This window comes from Clinocottus analis, unplaced genomic scaffold (assembly GCF_023055335.1).
Source record: "Clinocottus analis isolate CAN_PGR_092001 unplaced genomic scaffold, fCliAna1.0.p SCAF_22, whole genome shotgun sequence".
Classification (NCBI taxonomy): Eukaryota; Metazoa; Chordata; class Actinopteri; order Perciformes; family Cottidae; genus Clinocottus; species Clinocottus analis.
In genome coordinates this window covers 11462320-11481880 of record NW_027175954.1, presented here as the reverse complement: position 1 = coordinate 11481880, position 19561 = coordinate 11462320, and the positions used below count along the sequence as shown (strand labels likewise).

The following is a 19561-nucleotide window of genomic DNA, read 5'->3' as shown; positions in this document are numbered from 1 at the left end:
TCTGGTTTGGTAGTGACTCAAAGAACTGTGCGGCACCTTTTAAAAATCCTAGATCCTCAACAAGTACAGCTGAGGCAACGGGTCGGTCTAAGAAGACGTCTGTCTTGTTGCATTCGCTCAATGTTTTCCTCTGCAACAATAAACCATAAACCATAAACCATTGTCATGCAACGTTTGCTCGGCCATTTTCTTCGGTTTCCTGGAAAAACATATGTTTTGCTCCTTCATCAACAATCGTCAGTCTCCTCGTTAGCTACGCTACCTGTACGCTAGCATAACAACAATAACAACAACTCAATCAGCTTTTCTGTCGCCACGGAAACAATGTCACATGGCAACACATAACAAAGCCTCAGTTGTAGATAACAGCTGCAAAATGTAACGGAGTAAAAGCAAAAAGTATGCACTATTATTTTTACTATAATGAAGGTACGTAAAAAATTACTTAAGTACAGTAACGAAGTACAAACACTCTGTTACATTCCACCACTGCAAAAAAGAGGTTGTGAGGAGCTGGAAGAAGATAATTCCAGTGCAGTTTAGCCGTCATCGTTAACCGAGGCCTTCTCCTGCACCGGTGTCTCCTCAACAAGTGCCAATCACTTGTGGAATATAAATTGGCGTCAGGGCCTCACACAGACTAGACTCTTTGTCTCTGTGCTCCTAGAAAGAGACGAGAATGAAATCATCTCAGTGTTGAGCCGCTGCGTCTCCTGCTGAAAACACCAAAAGTAAGTTCATCTCACATTTTGGCGCGTGGGGACATATGTAATGTTCATTGGTTATAGTTTTTTCTGGGTGTTCAATTGGTTTTAATGCTACGTCTGCCGTCTTTTGTGTGTGTGTGTGTGTGTGTGTGTGTGTGTGTGTGTGTGTGTGTGTGTGTGTGTGTGTGTGTGTGTGTGTGTGTGCTAGCGTGGCATTATTAACATCACTGGGCATCTCGTAGATAGGAATATGTGGCCGCTGTACTATGCCCTATGTTCATTTAGTTGGCAGCTAATCTCTGATCAACATGCATCCATTCTTGGGGTATTCTGTCCATATTCTGGTCCATTATTCTCGTGGATACTGAAATTTGAGCAATTGTCATTTTAACAAATAGAATAAACCTGCTTTGTTTGCAATCAACAGCAACACCTCCTGTGAGGGTTTGAAGTGTGACAATGGCTAATACTCATGGGTCATGTTGATATTGTTTACTGCTGCTAAACACACTGTTGAGCATGAGGGCCAGTGAATCTTAATCATGTTGAAATAATGAAATAATTCATGATGACAATAGCGAATGTGAAATACAGTTAACAAGAAGCTGACATATTCACATTTAGTGTCCAGCTAAAAAGATTGGTTGTGTGTTAGTGGGCACCTGAAAGATAAACATGTGTTATCTCAAGGATATTTTGCCAAATGTCAGAACGGGTAAAAAGAGAGGAAATAAAAAACATCACAGTGTAAATACTTTTCAAAACTGACATAGCGTCCACAAATGTAAAAAACAAATTAAGAAAATTAATTACAACAGTAATATTGTAGATTTCTTTTTAGTAATATTTCTTGTTAAAATTACTTTCCTTAAGAGTCTCAAGATTAAGACGCTTAAACATTCTGCTTGTCGCTCAATGTGCGACCTTTAGACGGCGGCTGGGCTCATGTCTTGGCATTTCGTCTTGATGAGATGCAGCCAATTAGTTTGAGCCACTCAGATCAGCGGCTGACAGAAACGACCCGCGGAATGAAAGAAGCAACAACAACAACACACATCAGGGTCAGCAGTTTCATTCCTCCAGTTCATACTAAATGGCAGCCTGTTGTTGACATGAGTCATAGTTTATTTATATTTCCATTATTAATATTTCTTTAGAAAACGGTTTAGGTCGCTTTTTCTGTTGCAGCCATTTGCCCGACGGTGGTGATTATGATACAATTTAATGACATTCTCGCATGATTTCACGCAAACTGTTGCTTTTCCCTTTTTTTTTTTTACTCACTGTCATTACCGCCGCTTTCAAAGCACTATGTGTGTGCTTTACACGACTGCTAAGTAGCTCCTGAATCGTATTTCCGGGACTTATCCAGATGCTCGGGGGCTTATGAGAAGTCCCCATCAAAGTGTGGATTAGTGGACGTTTTTTAAACCAGATAATGTGTAGCGTTTGTTGTCTCATGAGAATTTTCCACACCGACAAAATAACTGTTAACGCTTTACCACTTATAACCTTTTATAATGAAGGTGTGCTGTATTGCAGTAAGTGAACCTATCCAGGGTTTAATAAATGCAAATGAAATTGTATGAAAGTCCCTATAACATCACGGCAGGTCCTGTGTCTGCTGTATTTGCGTCAGTGTGTCACCTAACATACCCCCCTCTCCTTTCATGTCACCCCACACTGCAACGGCCTCCTGCACAGCCTGAGTCACCCCTACCAGTCACAATGCATTGGCCAGGACACAAGTCATTGTCGAGCAGAAGAGCGAGGAGGCGGAGAGGGGACACCGTCTGTGGCACATTTAGCAGACGTTTGATGAGAAGGCTGGAGAGGGGGAGAGGATTTGAATATTCATAGGGGATGATGACAAGACGGGCAGCGGTGAGAATGATGTGTTATAGTATCTACTGGCTGCTTTGTGTGTGTGTGTGTGTGTGTGTGTGTGTGTGTGTGTGTGTGGCGACACAACCCAGATGGACTCTTTAGTGCCAGTTTCTGTCAGACCGAGAGGTGTGTCATGTCACTCTTTTATAAAAGCTAATACTAACTTACTGTATGCCAGATGTGATGATGGCTGAGGTGGCTGTGCCTCCAATAATGTAGTCAGAGAGATCAAAAGTGCACAGAAGACTTTAAAAGTCTGGCATCAGTCATGCATACTGTGACTCAGAATCTGAATATTATTGTTCTCTATGGGTTTAGTCACACCAGCCATTATTACAATTATATCACCATGTTCATTGTGTTTGCTTGTAGAGGCAAAGTCAATTTACGTAGCGCTCCCAGCCAACACATAGGATTCAACTGTGGTGAACTTTGATATTCCCGTTTGTACTTTTGATGAATTGCAAATGGTCTTCTTGACAGAGCTGACCTTTGAGAGCAGGGAAAGCCATCGGGTCAAAAACGAGGGAAAGTATCATATTAGTTTCGGTGCACATCCAATTTGATATGACTGCTCTGCCGAAAGAGTGGATGGTACCAAAGCGTTCCTTTGAAATAAACGTTCAAACTCAAAGCTGCAATCATCATTTTTTTAAACATTTTTTAAAAAATGTTAATCATTTCACAGCATTGCACAACAGTCTCTGGATTTATATATATATATATATATATAAAATCCAGAGACTGCTGTTTAAAAAATAGAGGTTTCTGAATGTTTACATTCTTTTAGAGGTTTAAAGCATGTAAACATGTATTATTCTAGTAGAAACCAGAAGTGAAAAAAAGCTGAACATAAGGATTTAAATAACTTAACTAACATGGCCCTGTGTACCTTGACGTCCGACGCCAACGCGCGTGGATCGTGCGTTATGCGCGCCAAAGTGAGGGCTGGTAGCACCGTTTTATCTTCTTTAGTGAAGGAGTCAGCTGTCGACTGCTGACTCCTATGAGAGGTTTGGATGATGCAACCTGATGACGGATTGCGTGTCATGCTTCAAACTGTATGAAGCCCAATCGAGGGCAATAGTTTTGTTCATTTGGGAAAAAAGATTTGAACCTAGTTTTGGTCTTGAACTTTGAAAAATTCAGCAATGTATTTGAAATAAAAATAAGTGTTGAATATCATTTCGATTCAGTTGTTTTTCTTTTTTCATCAATATAGTTTTTGAGTTTTCAGTAACATAATTTATATTTTCAACTTCCACTCTTTTTTAGAGAGTCAAATTTTTTCGGGTTCAAATCTTTTTTCACTTTCAGATTGTTTTTTTTTCAGGTTGAGACTTTTGGTCTGGATCTGCATGGGGACAAGGTATCAACGACAGGGGCGTGATCTCATGAGTGACAGCTAACAAAGAAGGCTGAGAACCGGCCTCTACCACGTTGTCTTCAGGAAATGTGGTTACTTTCATACAGCATATTCACAGGATTGACAGTTACCAAAATTGACGCGAGTGACAAAATGGTGTTTAGCAAGTGGTTTTAGACCATACTAATTGCAGTTTAAGAGCAATGCTCGAACGCCTTGTGTATCAAATGAGCGTTCAGGCTCTATCACCACATAGGCTCTTAGATATGTTTGTTGGCAGGCACAGTGATAAGAGCACAGACACTATGGTAATAAAAAAGCTGGCAGGCTGTGGGTCTCTCTCTCTCTTTTTCTCTCTCGCTCTTCAGCTCATGGTTCCAATACACTGGTGCTGAAGTCCATACTGTCATCTGTACGGTCAACGGAGCCTGACGAAAGGGGAGGAAGAGTGAGACAGAGGGCGACGGAGGGATGTCTGGTGTGTGTCTATGTATACGCGGGAGAAGTTGTAGAAGTCCTTGAACAAAGTCACGTTGTGGAGGAGGACAAAAGAGGCGGACATGGCTGCTGCTGACACCCTGGAAGAAGCCTTGACCAAAGGGCTTCCATACACAAAGGCCTTTCCCTGAGTGCATCAGTGGGATGAGCTTTGAATGTTAAATATTTAACTGCAGTTTGCAGCGCTACTATCGATTAATGCCCAAGCAGTCGTTGAGGCCGGCCTTCTAGACCAGGTGTGGGCCTGACTTAATTCAAACAACAAAGTCATCGGACAGCTTTTGTGTGAAACGCGTGGTTATACATCAGTTTCCTCTTCATTAAGAAAAAATGTTCATTATATTCAACTTTGCTGCATAGATTTCCACAACAGAAGTCGTGTAAAACTTGCACTTTGCTTTGGTTGTCTATGTTTTACACGGCGAATGTGAAAAGCACTATATTCTAATGAGGTTTTTATTACATAGGCACAGTTGTCCCACACATTAAACAAACAAGACGCTGTTTCTGGACTCAAAGCCAGCATTCCACGCGTCAGTCAGCACCGTCATAGAGACATAGCTGTGTCTCTGGAAAATGTCACTTCTTTTAATTATTGAGGATAATGAAACGAGGAGGAGAACCTCTAAATTAAAGTTTCCTGGTCTCAGCCTTCACACTTTGCTGAGCAGGGGAGGATACTGATGATGCCGCTGGATACGACACACATGTTTTCATTAGGTAAATACCTTTTTTGATAAATTGGATTAATTAAGTGGGTGAATAGTCAGCCAAGTGATGGCATAAGATGGTTTTGTGTGCAAATTTAATTCGATAGGTGTGCGGTGCATACAATTAGGAGAGCTGTGTATAGATGTGCAGCCGAGGGGCTGTTCGAGAGAGGGAAAAAAATAGGTATGTACGGTGTGTTTGTGTGTATGTGTGAGGAGAGTCTTATCCTCACTGACCTCCACTGTTGGTCAGCCCGAGGATGAAGAGATGACACAGTGGGAATGGGTAAGCCAGTGCGGGCAGCCTTTGGTGCGGGAAGATGCATGGATGGAACGTTGTCAGAATTTAAATGCGCTGTGTGCGGCTTTAACGTCACAAACAATCATTAGCACATTCATTTGGAGATATTCATTTATTGTAGTGTGAACAATCAAAGCTGATACGATTGGTTGTATCTACCACTATGCTACATCATAAATAATACCCCGCTGTGCCGAAATCTCCATAACTGTGTATCTAGAGCTTCTAGAGTGGCTTGCAGCAGCATGTAGTGTAGTTAACAGAAGTTCAGGTCAGTTAGAAATGATTGACAACAAAAGAAGATGTTGGCAGTTTGACTAAATTGATAATAGGCGTCCATGTTAGGGTTTTATTGAATGAATAGGACAGCACTAGTGGTTTCAACCTTTAAACAGAGCTATGTCTTTTTTGCTATCGTTACAAGCCTACTGTCTCCTGGCTGAAGCAACTTATTGAGCGTACCACAATTTGTGTTATCAAATTCCTCATTAAACACTCAGAGAGAAAGCAACAAAAACATTACCCAAATATCTGGCTCCAGGTGCCATCTCAAACCTGCAATAACAGATTTGTGGCCACATGGGGGCAGTGGAAGGAAGCCATGAATACACCTATGCATATTCTAACATTTTAAGTTGATATAGTGAAACAGTTGTTTATTTCCACATCCAGCAGATACAGAGCAACACAGAGTTCTGAGAGGAAATATCCGTCTCTTTAGCTGCCAAATGCTCCACTGCACGCTCAGCAGCAGTTGCTTGGCAATGTGCAGGTAACGTGAGTGTTACGTGTCAGGCTGTGGCGCCTGTGTTTGTGCTGTCTCCCTTACTGCCCTATTTTCTCTCTCCTTCCAGTGTTTTACTCTTGAGGTGCCAATAAGGTGATTGGCCCGCAGGCCAGTCATGCTGCTCCTTGGTTCCCACAGATTTACAAGCTGGCCAGTCAGCAGCGAGGGGCCCCGCAGCCTGAGGAGTTCACACTCCTCTGCTGGCCCTCTGCTTGTATAAACTCACACCGTTGTTAAGTTTTAATTGTGTGTGATGGGAGGTTGAGGACAGTAGATGAGTTTGGGGTACCCTTTACATTTGGACAGACACACACACACACACACACACACACACACACACACACACACACACACACACACACACACACACACACACACACACACCTTGGTCTTGATACATTTGGGTTATTTGCGAGGACACCTATTTTTGTTGTTGTGAGAACAGCATGTAAAGCCGTTTCCTTGTTTTTATTTTCAGAGGTAGGAGTTAGCCAGGCCTAGTTTTGTTGAATATATTTATATTTGTTGGTGCAGCCACATTTGTCCTATCATCTCTCAAATTGATTGATTTTAGTTTTGAATTAAAATAAATCATGTTAAATCGTTACTTCTACTGTTGACGTTCACATTCTTTGGTTGTCACAAGTTCCAACTTTCTCTGTTACGACTAAAAAAGGGAATATAAGAGTGAGTTTCAGAGCTTTTTTAGCTGAAAACCCTGCTGTGACTGCATAGAACGCTATTAGTGACGGTGAACCGAAACGGTGAAATCGATGGCTTGACAGCAAAACAATGAGCTGAAGCTCACTATAAAGCTTTTCATATCTGAGGGGAACTGCAGGGTTGGTTAATAATGCTCTTAAGTCTTCGATGTGATCCATTGTTGATATAAAAACAATGTTTGTGAATTGTCTATAAGAATAAATGGTTCAAAGAAAAGTCACATTTTTGAATATGTGCATGTTTTCCGTGAAGTCTTAAGGTTTATATAAACCACCCCAATCAAAGTGATGATCTCAGTGGACTTCACTCAACCCTGCCACTGAAATGATGTTTACGCAGGATTGCTTTGGAGCCAAACACAAGAGCAGGTGATTTCCCTGATTAGTTCCTCCCCTCTGCCTGAAGGTGTGTTAATCAGTGGAATGAAAAGCTCAAGTGTTTGCTACAGACGCACGGCTCTCAACGGCACACCGTTTTGGTCTACTACCGAGTCTATCTTCATCTCGCGTTTTGATCTTGTTACTTAATGTTTATCAGCCCCTTCAATCAGTTTATCTCTTTCTCACATGTTCCTGTAGCCCAAGTGCTGTCAACTTCACATCGCTCTGCCCCATCCTTCTGTTGTTCTTGCCATCCCTCATACTGAAGAGCATGCCTTGTCTTTCCACTGTACGTAAATAATACATGGCCTCTGAGTCTTTCGATGCGGAGGGAGAATTAGATCCCTGGTCTGAGCTCTTTTTTTCTGTCTGCTCACCTCCTGGGACCCTCACGCTCACAGCGGCTGGCCAGCTGCTGGGAGGAATACTGAGCGATACAGTACATTAACACACACGCGGCGTTAAAGGCAGGTCACCCATCTATGCAAACCTTTGTATACTCTGCATGTGCATGAGCACCAGACCCTAATGCAAATACAATATCCAAAAACTTCACGAGCTGCTTCCTGGTTATGATGTAGCTTTATCTTTTTCAGGATAATGGTCCATCATCACTTGTTGTCTTAGGTAATTTATTGTGCATATCCTGAAACTGCATTGGAAACATCTGCTCTCAACAAAACAACCCATAATGGAACACCAGCTTCTGGGTCCTTTTAATAAAATGACAATTACAAATTCACAGCTAGCTTCTCTTCCCCAGAAGCCCTTTTGAAAACACGACATCATAACAGGGACAAATGAGAGCAAGTCTCCCTCTAATTGATAACCTCATTACCTATATCTTCTAAGCTATTAACAGCACCCCGCTCAGTAGCGCTCGGGTCACCACTGGGACTCGCATATGAGAGCATTGAACATTAAATTGAGACAAGTTGGCTGGGCCTCCGTGTGCTCTACACTAGCTTTCTGCTGTCAAAGGGCTCCGCCGGACAGACTCACATCTCAGCGGGGTACCACCTGCAACCAGGTGCACTTTGATGATACAAACAGAGAGAGGGACACACAGGAATGTTGGACAGAGGGATCTGGCGATGGAGATGTCAGGTGTCCGAGATTGTTATTGCCAAAGCTGACAATGTCTTTGTTCTTACACTTTGTGAGGTGTCTGGATGCGCTTCAGGAGAAGTATTTGAAGGAAAAGACTCGTCAGATCATGCACCTTTGTGTCTGTACTAATGTTTGGTAACAACATCTGACCTGCGCTGTTCGTGGGTTCATCCTCTGAGCTCCAAAAGTATTTTAGTAAAAGGTTGAAATTTTATTGGTACATGTTTACACATCGTGACTCTGTGTATGTGTATGTATTTCACCAATCACAGACAATATTTGCTTAAATAAATTAGTGTTGTGAAAAATTAACAAAACATGTAGTTGTGTGAAACCTACTTTAATAGATGAGTACTTTTTAATTTCCGATCTGATCCTTTATTATATTACAACTACCATTCATGGTGTTGGAAATTGACTGCAAAGCTTCATGCCTGGTCTTTATTGATTAAACGACTACTCGACTGCCTTCTCGACGGTTATTTAGTTAACTTCATAAAACAGCAGTATGTGGTTTTCTTGTCCATATTTATCTTCTTTTTTTTTTACATTGATGATTTGCATTGATTGTTTTCTTAGACAACTGGCAAGATCCTGAACAATAACTAAACATTCATTTTAACATGCACAGAAAAATGAAATACAAAATCTTCAGACAATCATGTGACATTAGTCATAAGCTATACATTTCCAAACTATGAAGTTACATATTACACATCCATCTAAAAGCTCAACATGTTTATTTAACTCATCGGATTCCTTCTATTTACATCTCTATATGCTAAGTAAATCTAAACGTTTTTTGTTGTTGAGACCACAAAACTACTTGCATATTACACTGCAAAATATCTTCGCGCTTCTCTCCCTTTTCTGACAGCTGTCCAATCAGCCTCAATCATCAGGCGTGCTGACGGTTTATTGGTTCTCCTCAAAGGCCTTAAGATACCACAACTTATATGGGAATTCATCAAAGCCCTGCTGTCATTATTGATGAGCTGCTGAGTATTTCTCCCATCTATGTCAACATTTTTACGCTTCACAGGATTGAAGTGGATTTAAGTTATTTTAACACTTTTGCTGACTGACAGGTTTACATCAAACATTAACATTAACAACATAACAAATTGCTGTTAAAAGAAAAACTATCCTGAAAAACTCTATACAGGAATTTTTGGGATCTCAGTTTTGGATTTGTACCAAAAGATGAAAATCAATGCCGCAAAAAAATTCCCCTTCCTGCAGATATTTCATTCTCCTCAAACGCTAAAGCTGCACAAATCAACTTTTAAAGGCATCGCTCTTGCAGACAAACCCACGGAGAAACACCCAACTCTGTGTTTTGTGTTTCCACTCTGCTCTACGGAGCACCTGATGCAGCTATAAAAGAAGTTCTCCAAGTGATCAAATTCCCCCCCTTTTTATCTAATAGACTGACGCCCATAAATAATTTCCATTCTGTTTTGAACAGTAAGTATAATTTAATAGAAAGGGATATCCATCCTGTCAATGTCTTTTCCAGTCAAAAGCAGAAACAGAAGCTGGTAATGTTAACGGTTTATCTGAGCAACTAATATGCAAATTTAAGCGTTATTATTTCTATCACTTGACTTACCAAAATTTTGACATCTGGATCCTTCTCGTCCATGCTTGTCAAGATTTATTTAAAGTTTACAAGTGTCTTTTATTGGCCATATTACATTGAAATGTAAGTTGCCGTCCCTTCCCTTAATTAGGATCACTGACCAAACTGAAGTTGTGGTCATGGAGGAGGCCGCATAGTGTGCTATCAAGTTAGCCATTGGTTGAACACAATATACATCCACTCACACGTTGACACTTAGAGACTGGGAAGCGCTTGCTACTATAGCCAATCTTGATCGTCCCTTTGATGTGAAGTCAGATTTGGACGTGAACAGCGGTGGTGGATATATACAAATAAGATCAACAGGATGCTTACCGAGTGTTTCCTGATGGACGCCCACAGGAAGGTGGACGTGAGTGGCAGCTTGGCAGCCAGTGGTGGAGAGATCCATCATGTCATGACAGGAAAGAGAGGGCTCTGACGTCTTGGCCTGCCCTGAGAGGCCAGTGCCTGTCAGCTTAATGAGGCTCCCACTGACAGGTGATGTGGTTGTTAGATTGTGTGTGTGTGTGTGTGCGTGTGTGTGTGCGAACGTTTGTGTGCGGGAGAGGATTTTCACAGAAGTTGAGCAAGTGCATCGTTAGTATGACTTTCGCAGTTAAAATTTCTGTTATATCTAGCACGTCTCCAACAGCTGATCCTGTCGACGCAGATGCTTTTGGCCCCATTTGTATATCTCTAAGACTCGGGAGATGACCACGGGTTTGTTTTCCGACATAAGCCAGCACGGCTCACAAGTGATATTTGTGCAGCCACTGAATCTCACCCGCACCACAATCTAGAAAAGTCTCTTGAGTTCCCCAAAGTCACTCTAACCTAAACAAGTTACTACAACCTTGTGTGAGTGCACCTGCAAACCTTGTCTGGATAACTCTTTAAACTCTTCATCTCTAACTTCCTTTTCCCCTCCAGTGCGCCTCCCTGCCACGGAAACTCCCTCACCTCTTCCCCTCAAACCACCCACTCATCTTCTTTCCCCATGTGAGGGTATTAGGTTCACACAGTAGAATATAGATGAATCCAGCATTGACACCTCTATTGATTTCTTCCAAACCACAGACACCAGGGATAATGAAAAGGTTTTCCTTGCTTCCCCCCAAGTAGCCTTGCGTCATATTTCTTCTTGTGGTCTTGAGGTGAAAGACCAATTGAAAGAACTGGGCTCGATACCACTGATGCGGTAGACTGTGATTGTCTGATGTGTTCACTGTAATCAGTGTAAAGTGTGTAGGTCTGACCTGTAAACAGCATACACATGATGAAAACATCTGTTTGTTTTCCATCAATTGGCTATTGGGTAAACACTGTCCTCTTAGTTAATGATGCTACGCCTATCAGTATTTCAGTTATGTGTGGTTTACAGAGATAATGGTGACAATTTACCACTTGATCATTATTTGTAAAAAAAAGTTACTTTAGACAGCAGCAGGCAAAAGCATATTATTTTTAGCTGGAGACTCAGTTTTTCCAGCTAAAGTGTTGACTGTTGACTGCAGATTTTATGAGCTTTGCCTAATTACTTATGCTTATAGCTCCAGCCATGTTTTTTTATGTGTCCAGCTGATCCATATTAAAACAATGTAAAGGGGTCGTAAATGCACTTATTGCTAGCCACATACACATTATGGTAAAAGACTGAATCTAAAACTCTGTGTCTTTGACAAAAAGTCAGTATTCCCACAAGTGGACGTGAAGGCTATACTGTTAAAGACATGCAAAAAAGTGAAGTATTTGTCTTGTTTTGCAGGTTACTGTATATCTAATTATGATCCCAGTATATTGTGTATGATCAGGAAAATCTTTCATTCTAACACAACCCTATTTTGTTCTGAGCAAACATCCTTTTTAGGATTTTCAAACCGCATGTTTCCACTTACAACATTAAGAGAAGCCTTTGATGAGGCTAGACTGATGTCTTTGTCACAAGTTACTCTCTCTCTAGTCAATTTTAGTAAAAGAGGGAAAACATTATCTGAACTCACAACTATTCTTCAGCTATAAGTGATATTATCTAAAAGTATGTTATATTTAGGAATTTATCATCCTGCAAATTACACCCAGAGGACTTCTTTGAGACAGTGTTGTTTCATTGTCATTATATTTTGGGGTAAATACAGTTTACAGTGACTGTTGTTAAGCAGCCAACTGGGAAGTTTATGTTGCTTTCATACTGATTGAATGGGGATTCAAGTCGTACATTGTAGACTGATGGACTGCCCGAAGCAATGGTGGCCATTTGGGAGCAGCGAGGGGCTGATTTCTCTTATTTTAATCTGGTCACACTGGGCTGGGTGTGTCCTCATTTGGTTGCTCGTAGCTTTAATGGCAGCAACACTCTGAAGGACTTAATTACTACCCAAGCAGCACTCAGAGATACGCTTGGAATGTTAAAGCCACTTGCCTTTTTAATTGCTGCCATTTCTTTCCCTCTGCGAAAAGAAGCCTCTCTTTTTTGTTCGTATAAAAGAGTTTGGAGAAGGCCAAAGTACAGACGACAAAAATAAACAATGTTACACTAAAGCTAAGATCTGTGGGCACATTATTTCCTGGAGTCTGTCAGTGTCTGAGATTTTGATATTGATTGAGAGACATCACTTGGAATTTTCCCTGTCCAGTGTCAAACAGCGTATGTGCTTAAATATGTTGTGTCTTTATTGATTTCTTCATGAAGCTCTGCTCAGATGGAATATTGAGCGATTCCTGCGCCGCCACAGACTGCTCGGCAATGTCTTTCTGTTTCTCTGCTCCCAGAGGGGCGTCTGGTATCCATGACGCTGAAGGAAGCAACTCCTTTCATAGGAACATGACGGACAGGTGCCCAGTGCAGGCAAGTGTTTGGTGTCGCTGCCTGCAGGCTTGATCTCTTGATCTGGATCTCTGGGGCTGATCTGCTGTGACTCTGCATTAAACATGCGGATGAAAGCGGATCGGCCCTGATGAGCGATCAGGTTAACACTAATGAGCTGGGGTTAGATGGAGATATATCTATATGGCGGTCCGTGGTGTTGGTCATTAGGCCAGCTGTAATCGCAGCAAAAAAAAAAGTGTCACAGACCGACACTCTCATACAGTCCACTCCGCCGCACGGCTCCACCATGAGCATACAGGGCGAGGGGACTTACCGGGACTTACCTGTGGAAAAAAAAACAACAGGAGACGCCGTGAGCAAGGTGGGAGTTGCACTTTACGTGCGCCGCGGCTCACTTTAATTGGTCCGTGTTTAAAGATGGGTCGGGTGGGTTGCTGACATCGCCTCAGACCCCTGACGCCCTTTACGCGGGCCGATCCCCGCCCTGGCGTCGCTACACGGCACTAAGGACAGCTCGCACTGGGCCGCGTCCCTCTTCTCGGCGAGGAGAGAAGTCACAGCAAGCACATATTCCACGGCCCTGTGCAACGGCGAGGTCCGGGCACGGGCGCTCTAAAGCACGCGACCAGAGCCGGCGTGCCACCTTCGGCATGAGCCTTTCCAAGCCGCTCTAAAGCCGGTCGCGGCGCACGAAAGTAGAGGAAATGCACCCGACGAGGGCCAGCACAGCAAGGAGAGAGCACAACCTGTCGGGTCAACAACAATGCATGTTGTCCAAATCTATCAACAAAACCGCCACACTGACCCTGCACAGTGCAGACATGACATTGCAGCACAGCTGTAGCGGCAGCAACCTCTATCCGTGCCAAGGAGAGGCCGCGGGGAGAAGCACCAGCAGCCCCAGGTGCAGCAGTAACAACAGCACTGTTGCTAGTTTATAATGACATTAAAAAAAAAACAGTAACATAATCAGCATTTCACTCACCAGATGCACAAACAGCTCTGTGAGATTCTAGCTTCAAGGTTTTGAAATTGTATTATTATTATTATTATTATTATTTTCAATCATATTATAAAATAGTTTTAACTTTGTAATTCTGTTTAGGCCAGCAGAGAACGCCTCGCTGGCCCTGACAGCCCGCCACTGAGATATATACGTACAAGCATTTGGTCACGTGATTAATAGGTTTTGGTGCCACAGAGCTACAAGAGACCAAAGGCATGCAAAAGAGAAAGGAGTGAGGTAAAAACCACCGCTATTGTTTCCTGATTATTTTCACCTGACCACATTGTATTTCAAGGGTACACATCCTGCACATTTAAAAATAGCATAAACTGTCCATGTAACCTCATTTAGGAACTCCTCAAGGGCTTGAAATCATGAAATGATTTATCAGAGTTGACACATCAATTTCTCTGCACTCACAAATTCTGCTGCATATGCTCGCTGCATATGCTTTTGGTCATGAGATTATTTTCATATGAACGCTGTCACAGATGTACATTTTCATACAATAGAATGCTGTCACTTTTAATCAAACCAGCACATTTATCAGTTTGGAGCTTTGAAATAAAATCCATCCCCTATGCATTACTTTACATCATTTTCATCTGTAAATTAATATTCAGTGGGGAACATAAATCTATCATGCAGTCCCCCCTTTCTTTTTAAGTATATCACTATTCAGACTGCCACTAATGAAAATAATCCATTTAATATAACGGCTGCATACTAAAGGCAGTTGGCTGACGCATATGTGGCAAGCATATTAAATATCTTAAATATCAAAGAATGTTCATATCCATTGTTACAAAGTAAAGTAAATGCAGAGATGTAAGTGAATATAGTACGCTCAGTCCTCTCCGTCTCTCAGCTTTCTTATCACTCCTTCGACCTCCTTTCATTGGCCTTTTGGTGCTTAGCCGAGTCGGCCGTCTCTCAGGTTTGTATAAGAGAAGTTTGGAAGGAGGACGGTAGTCAGGGTTTAATTCCTCCATGGCTTTTGGTCAGCTAACTGGCCTTATTGGAAATCAGATTGTGTGACCTTTTACTGTCACTGATTTTACAAATCTCTTCCATAATGTCAGGACTGCTCTTCCAGGAATGTAGGATTTTGCTGGAAGGTCCCACTGGCATTTTCTCTAAAGGTCACCTGAGCCATTCACTGTTATTTTATATGACTCTTAGAGTATGCTTCTTCACCCATATGTCCGATAGTATTGGCACCTTATCGGTGGACTGAGTCCTTCAGTGTTATAGTTATTGATTGCAGACGAACAGGTTCAGGTGATGTCTGAACCTGATATGTTAAAGCTGCTGAGTTAGTACTGGATACACCAAAACTGGTTTGAATAATCTTTTCAATAGGACAATGATTGGAAGTAAAAACTCTCCGACACTAATTCATTGTTGCATTCAAGATGCTAGTTTGTGATGATTAAATCCGCTCTTTTAATACTCTGATTTCTTCTACTCGTAAATTAAGTCCTACATTTATATTTGGAAAAACAGAAAACGCAAGCATAAATCTGAGTATATACACTGCTATTCAAAAGCTACCTGTTATATTGATGTTTTCGTGTAAATCAGACACCAAATGTAATTCGGGCAGTAGCAGCAGCGCGGAGCTAGCAGCAGTGCTAGCTTGCTACAGTGGGGACACCCATCGAAGGTGGGAGCGGCTTGTAATCAGACTTTTACGGTAACCCTATTTTATGACCACAGACTGTGAACGTTTTGAGGGAAACTTGCCTTGCCTTGCCTCCCGTGTCCAGAGAGGTGACACTATGGAAATTTGTTTTTCATGTTTGCCTTCGTGAACTGGCAAGTTCCTGGGCTGGGGTCACATCAAGCACAATCAAATTAAGGATCACATGTGGGTTGAGGTTATGTATTTATGTTATAGACCACGGCATAGATAGAAAAATGTTGCATCTATCATGTGCCTTGATAACCACGTCTTTATTTTTGTAATAATGAAGACAAAGATCCCCTAACTTTAACAAAGTAGTATTTTAACCCAAAACATGTTTGCTTATAACCTTAACAAAGCACTTATTTAAACTAAACTCTGATGTTGTGCTACACATTACACATTTTGTCATTTCATGTGGAGGACTTGTTGACTTGTACAGCTGTTTGGGGAATGAAGCGCCACAATGCTTTTTATGATACTTTGGCTGCTGTGCATGGATTACCAAAATCAGCCTCTGTTTTTGGGTTTGTTGCAGACTATGAACAGCATATCCTCTATACACAGCACACCGTATCTTGGAGCAGTGCTGACAATGCATTGAGTGTGTGAACGGTGAGAAGCTCATGCATAAGAGCCTGTTGAAACTCTGGGTAAAATAAGACCAGGATGAAAAGTCTTATTCTGCCATGAGCATACAATAGAATCATGTCGCACAGCAGGATTGCATTTATATAATCTGCAAGGAATTATCCTTTTTTTTTTCATTGCAGCCAAGAGACAGAGCTGTCTGTGCTGCATCATTGGTCTCAACAAAATGTCAAAAATGTGTTATTTTCACTGACTTCCATACATATTATGTCTGGTAAAATCTTTTGATGATGACTGTCTGGGTCTTTATTTTTTTTTAAATATTGGGCCTTTTACCCGTCCAACATCTTTTAATATTTAGCAGATGAATCAAATAGCTCAGAGTGTGCGCACAGATAGGTTTTGTGTGTGTGTGTGTGTGTGTGTGTGGTGTGTGTGTGTGTGTGTGTGTGTGAAGCTACAGCATGTCTATTTATATTGCGTGTGTATTTCTTTTTTTTTGTGAATATGTGTGATTGGACACACAATTGTGAATGCATGTGCACACGAACGAATGCGCTGACGAGTAATTGGTTTGGGCCGCAGAATCACCGGTGGAACAGCAGAGGACAGGAGGAGAAGAGAGAGACAAGGAAAAGGAAGAGAGAGGACGCTTTGCTTCAGCTCATTAGCCAACGCCTCTTAGCTTGGAAATAAATTGGGTGAGATTCCACCACTGGAGAGGCTGATTAGTTCATTTTTCTCCTCCCCCACAACTGATCCGTCTTAGGTGTAGTGAGGCAAGGCCGCCCCTCTCTCTCTCTCTCTCTCTCTCTCTCTCTCTCTCTCTCTCTCTCTCTCTCTCTCTCTCACACTCACACACATGCCATGTGAGGCCAAGCACGCATACACTCAAATTAGTGGCCCATGGGACCCGGAACAGATGTGATTGAGACAAGAGTCCGATGACTTGCAGCTTGCAAGTCTGCAAGTTCAAAGGTCACCTCAACCTACAGTGTCTCTGCCTAGCTGGGCTAACAGCCAGCAGCTGGGCTCCATCCAGTGGGTCCGACAGCAAAACATGCAGGGTGATGGGGTTCGTTGCTTATTAGGAAAGCAATGCCTGTGATTCTGGTGGCTCTGCAGAGATGTGGGGTGCTTTGCCAGCGGAGATTCTTGTCCACTGATCACTCCTCACATAATTTTGAGATATTGTCACTGTCATCGCTTTGGCAGTGGAAAATGCCTCTTTTGCATTATCGCAGACATCATAGCGGAAAAGGGTATAAAAGCTGACATTTGGTTCATTTCTTGTCATTTTTAAAAACCCTGGAATGTGGTTTACAATATTAGCATGCTGCTTAAAACAACGGCTGAACACTTAACCAGGCTGAAAGGGCCATTGTCATCTTGAATGAAAGCGCCTCAATTTGTGAAATACAGAATGGTGATGATTTTTCAAAATATGTATTCGCTGCAGTAATTGACTAGAATACGTGTTTAGCTGAGACATTACCCAAGAGGAGTGCAGACGCATGAGCATTTCATCCTCAGGATGTGTTTGATGAGTTTTGTCAAGACTCCCTGTATATGCATGTTTGTTCACCCCCTCATACTCATTTGCACACAGCTCATCAGAGGACATACATCAATAGACATCAATAGACATACTGCCTGCATGAATGATTGACCAGGTGCACGTTCAAGTGCTAATTTTGTGTACAGACACATGTGGCAGAACAAGCCTGTTCAAAACTACATAACCAAATGCACGCACACACACACACACACACACACACACACACACACACACACACGCTTTAATGGTCAATCACAGAATGGCCTGTCATCTTTCTCCCTCCACTGCTCCTCCCTCCTTAATAACATCATTAATCAGGAGTGTCAGCGCTGAGATATGGGTCGATAAACAATTTGGTGCAACATGCCTAATGGAAACTGGAGTCATTTAATATATTCACCTGCTTATAAATCCTCCAGATTAGACCCTGCTGTCTGAAACCCGCCCATCATAGGTATTATGCAATATTTTATCTAACATGGGGTAACATATAAATGATTTAAAGACATCTGTAGCATACCCGCGATATGTACTCCAGGGTTTTATCACTCACCATACCTGACCCCAACACCTGTTACACACCTCAACGTCTTTGGCTCTCTGTGGAGCCTCTTTCAAGGTTGATTGATGTCTTTGATTCAAGTTTGATGTTAATGGACAAATTACCAATAAAACAAATGATTGTTCTCGTAAAGAATCTAGATTTTAACAACCGACGTGACAAGCAGTTATTAATGTGGTGGGAAGGCGATGATCTCCGACTAATAGGCCCCATGAATTGGGATAACAATATTATCACATTTTAAATAATCTGATAGCCAAAATTCTACTCGATATAATCAAATAATATAAATCATGGATCATATAATCAATGATTATACAAACAAACAAGAAACATATACTGTGTGTGTCTTAAACTACATTTATATGCTGTCGTGATGCTGGATTGGACGGGTTCGGGATGAGTTTACTGGAAAATATCATAGGTTAAAGGGCGGGTCAAAAGTATCAAAGTAGCATTCTGAGTGAGTTTTAATAACATAGTAAAACATTGATAGTCCACCTTCGCTTCCCCTCCTCTCTCTCAAACACAAAAGCACACTGTGCTTGAGTCGCTTGTCTGTGTCCTTGTCTCAGACCGCCTGACAGTTCCTATAACTGTTCGTGGTTTGCAGGTCGGGTTCGGGTGTCTGATTAACGCATGTTTATGTGGGTCAGGCTGTGCCAATTGGCCCTCACAGTGAGTTTGTTGATGAGTTGACTAATCGGTTGTTTTGGTCTTAGTCGACTAAGAATTTTTTCATCAATCACACGTTTTTTATTACTCATATCTTAATTTCAAGAAAATCTCTCGTAAACACCACAGTTTTTGTGTTATTTCTCTGACAGTATAAATCAACTAATCAATTAATCTACATAATGTTATGGGTTTTAGTCAACGACAAATTTCTTTGGTCAGCCCTAGTGGGAGTAAGTAATGAAAATAAAACGCTGACCAATGCATCAATAATAAGTCAAAATGTGGACATGCATTTCAGGTTAATTGGTGACTTTGAATTTGCCCGTAGATGTGACTTGCTGTTTGTCTCGACTCTGTGTTTCATTGGCAAACTGTTCAAGGTGTTCCTCACCTTTGGTCCAATGTCAGCTGTGGATCGTCTCCACTTCCCAGAGACCAAAAATGGATAATCAGGCATTGCTCAGTAAGGAAAGGCGTTCAAGACTTTAGTAAAAAAACAACTTTGATTGAAACTACTTTGGTCGGAACTACTTCGGCATCATCTGTGGTTGATAATTAA

At 41.8% G+C, this 19561-nt stretch overlaps 1 long non-coding RNA gene across 2 annotated transcripts; it reads left to right on the top strand.

Annotated features, from left to right (window-relative positions):
- Nucleotides 1-361: 361 nt before the first annotated feature.
- LOC137793188 (uncharacterized) lies at nucleotides 362-16855 on the top strand. 2 transcript variants are annotated; one of them, XR_011078194.1, is made up of 3 exons: nucleotides 362-731; nucleotides 1638-2591; nucleotides 16790-16855. It is a non-coding gene; the product is annotated as an uncharacterized lncRNA (long non-coding RNA). The 2 variants fall into 2 exon arrangements; XR_011078193.1 differs by lacking the exon at nucleotides 16790-16855 and having other exon boundaries at nucleotides 1638-3228.
- Nucleotides 16856-19561: the final 2706 nt, after the last annotated feature.